Source organism: Mus caroli, chromosome X (genome assembly GCF_900094665.2).
Source record: "Mus caroli chromosome X, CAROLI_EIJ_v1.1, whole genome shotgun sequence".
Lineage (NCBI taxonomy): Eukaryota > Metazoa > Chordata > Mammalia > Rodentia > Muridae > Mus > Mus caroli.
Window position 1 is genome coordinate 42,972,997 of NC_034589.1, and position 4,029 is coordinate 42,977,025.

Below are 4,029 nucleotides of genomic sequence, written 5' to 3' on the forward strand. Positions count from 1 at the left end.
TACATTTACACAATGGAGTACTACTCAGCTATTAAAAAGAATGAATTTATGAAATTCCTAGCCAAATGGATGGACCTGGAGGGCATCATCTTGAGTGAAATAACACAATCACAAAAGAACTCACACAATATGTATTCACTGACTGCTCTTAAACCCTTCAATATACCTGTGCCCTATTCTCTCCTTGTGCTTCCCTAAAGCTTTCTCAGCTAACTCTTGTGAGGCAAACTGAACGAAGGCCTCCCATGTAATCTTGCCTTCAGGGTCCACAGGTAGTGTGATCCTGTTTGGCACAATTTCCAGCCCTGAGAAGAACTGAACAATTTCTTCCTTTGTGCATCCAAATGGGAGTCCCCGAAGCCTCACAAAGCCATCATTAGCACTGTTGGCACTATTTGGACCACTGTGCTTCAACACCCAATCCATCTCTGTTCTGTGTGACTTGAACACCTCAATATACCGGTGTCCCATGCTTTCCCTGTCTTTTTCAGAGCCAATTTTACATCATCTTCTGACTCAAGTTCAACAAAAGCCTCACCACTCTGCCTGCCTTCTCTAGTATAAATAAAATGAACACCCGCGACCCCATCATGAATTTTGCAGTCAGAGAGGAAGTTTTGTACGTCCTCAATTGAGCAGGACCAGGGTAGGCCACGGAGTTTGACCACATAGCCTTCACCGACCTCAGGGCCCAGCATCATGGACACTTGACAGGGCTGATGTCACACAAGCTTGAGCAATTTTTTGTAGCTTAAAGAACCACCACAGATGCCTTCTGTAGGAAACACTTAATGGAAGATAACAAGTTTTCCAGGGGAGGAAGGTAGAAGTGACTTCTATATTCAGTAAGGAACACGACTTACGAACTCAAACTCCACCCGACGCCTTAAAAATGCAGAGGGCTCCGGGAAAAGTCCAGGTGCATCTTTTTGTTCTCAACATTCAGGAAGACGAGGCGCAGTCCTCCTTCCATGACCCCTTTAGCCTAACTTATGGTGAGAGGTACAGTAGTAACAGTGACCATGAGTAGTGTTTTGACAATGTCAATTTTATTCTGTGGCTATGTTTTAATTCTCCCGATGTAAAGCTGAGTTTCACTTTATTTCTAAGTGTCTGTTACATTCTTCTTCCTTATATGATGAAAATGACCTTAACTTTCTGTTTTGTTTGGATCCCACATGTATTATGTATCCAGATTTATAATGAAATTTGTAGCAAATTTTTCATATGGCTTTGTTTGAAAAGACTTATTTTCAAAACATTCCTTTCTGATCTTGGGTATTGGAAATTTGTGAAATTTAATTTGTATCAAGTTTACCTTATTTTCAACAGAACTATCTTTCCAGATTTTTGTTTTGTTTTGTTTTGTTTTGATAACTTTGAAATACTCTCACCGGTATAAAGTCTTCTAAACATAGTGATACTACTGTTAAGATTAAGTATTTTTACATTGTGGTTAGGTATGTATGTGGCTTTTAAAAACCCCAATTAATAAGATTTCCCATACCACCCTCTCCCACATACTTTCTAGTGTATGTGAATTTCAAGACTCATTGAATTTATAGATATGCTAACATGGTCTCTCAACCTATATTTAGAGTTCAAATATCTGTTTGGTGAGTCCTTCATAAATGTCCCCTTCACTGGGGAGAATAAAATAAAATTTTCTTGCCTATAAACTTTATTTCATCAAGAAATTCATGGTAACAGAATCCCAGAATGTTGAGAGGTTAAAAGCATGTGGATTAACCTCTTTGTTTTGCACACAAGGAATCTTTTGAACAAAGAAGCAACAATATCCAAGAAGTTACTGATACTTATTCCATAACAACCAGTAATTGGCCTTGTGTACATTGTTACAGATTTAGGTCATGGCATTAAGCCCTGTTATACTGCTCATGAGAGAGTCTATTAAAATATATCCACAACTCCAGACCCCATATTTTTTCCAAACTGCAGATTCATGTTGCTAAATAACATGTTGTAGTATCTAGTTAACTTTCCTTTGAGACCAAATTTTAAGCAGAAATGTACTTTTCATTGGAAACTTCGAGAGATAGACATTTCACTTAAATGTGTAGGAATTGACTACTTAGTACAGGTCTCTAACATGTAATTAAATATAATTTTGATGTTCATTTTTATAATGTTTCATGGTCTCATACTCTAAAACATATAAATATTATAAAATTGCTTTTTGAGGATTTTAATTTTACTAATATTTCTTCTAGGTCACAAACATTTTGGCTCATATAAAGTTCACAACCACATGCTTAGCTGTATCCTGGGTGAGACTTGGTATGTCATTGGCTCACTTAATTTATTATCTATCTGTACTGGATACTCTGAATTACATAAGTTTTATCAAATTCCTGAGAAATTAGCATATATTAGCAGAAAGCAAATCATTTAAGACTAGTAGTGGATCAACTGACTGAGATACAGGCATAAGATTAGAGAGTGATGGAAGTGCTCTGTATTTACTTCTGAAATCATATTACATGGGAATACACAGTTTGTTCCCACTTTAACTTGGTACATTTTACTGAAAATTAAAAATTTAATGAAGTTCATTATGCTCTAAAGTAAAAAAAAATCCATAATGAGTGTCTATGTGTAGAAATCATTGATAAAATATATTTTGTCAGAACATTGGCCCATGATTAAGAACTTCTAGATTCTTGATTCTCAGATAAGCTTTCACTGTTGAGACACTGATGCTTCAAATCATGCTCTGTTCCAAATAAATAAATAAATAAATAAATAAATAAAATTTTCTATTGTGGTGAAGGGGTGGCAGTGGAGTAGACCTTCATGAATTCACAGCACAGCTTGATCCCTGGCACTGCCTCCAAAGTCCAGAGACTTCATTACAGCTAGAAGCAGCATAGAGCTTCTTCTTCTCAAAGGCCAGGCCAACTGTGACTGAGGTCTGTGCCCATCATGTTTAGCTGTTGAAGACATACTCATTCAGTGTTTTGGTTGTATGGTGAGTGTGTGTGTGTGTGTATGTTTGTGTGTGTGTGTGTGTACGTTGAGTGTGTCTTGTGGAAGGAGCTGATCAATGAGAAGCTTGTAACTATTGTACAACCTATACATTTTGCGTAGCCTCTTGAGGATGCCCTTGAAAATGCACTTCCCCTAGAACACAGAGCTTGTTTCCTTGTGGAGAGGAATTTTTGATCTAGCAACATGGTTGCTCTGGCAAGGAATCACATCCTGAAAGCTAGGTCTGATGCTTGGAGCCAACCATCAGACTGAACTCAGGGAACCTGGTCAGGAGCTAGCAGAAGTACTGGAGGGGCAGAGGGGAATTGCAACCCCATTGGAAGAACAACATAGGCTGCCCAACCACCCAGTTCTCCCAGAGACTAGACCACCAACCAAGGAGTGTACCTAGAGAAATACATGGCTCCAGATACATATGTAACAGAAGATGGCCTTCCCATACAGCAACAGGAGGGGAGGCCCTTGGCCCTGGGGAGGTTTGATGCCCCAGAGTAGGGGCAGGCTGGAGTGGTGGGGCGAGAGAGTGTGGGTGGTTAGGGGAGCACTCTCATACAGGAAAAAACGAAGAGGGAGGGCAGATGTGGGATGGGGAGGTGGCTGTGGGGTAACAAGAAAGTGGGATAACATGGGATGGGGGGGTTGGTGGAGTGGGTAACTGGGAAGTGGGATATCATTTGAGATGTAAACAAATGGAATGATTAATAATAATTTTAAAAAGGAAAAAAAAGTTAGGTCTGTGTGATCAAGATGGAATGCAAACATTCCACACAACTTTAATCCCTCTGACCAGAATACAGGCACACCCTGAGTAAACATTGTTAACAAAATATTAGTTTGTAGAAAGAAGCAGTCATGTTTGAAAGTGGCATCTAATTGAGGGGTAGACAAAGTGATGAATCAGAGAAAGATTTTACATACTGAGTCAGAGACAGGATGCACCCAACTCTCAGGAGAAAGAAAAAGAAAGAGATATGACTTAAATTAAGCAGCACAGGGAGAGAGAGTCAGTTCCATTGAGTC

General features: G+C 39.1%; 1 pseudogene; it reads right to left on the minus strand.

The window, feature by feature from the left end:
* Positions 1-946, minus strand: part of LOC110286903 — a 3,130-nt pseudogene extending 2,184 nt beyond the window's left edge.
* Positions 947-4,029: the final 3,083 nt, after the last annotated feature.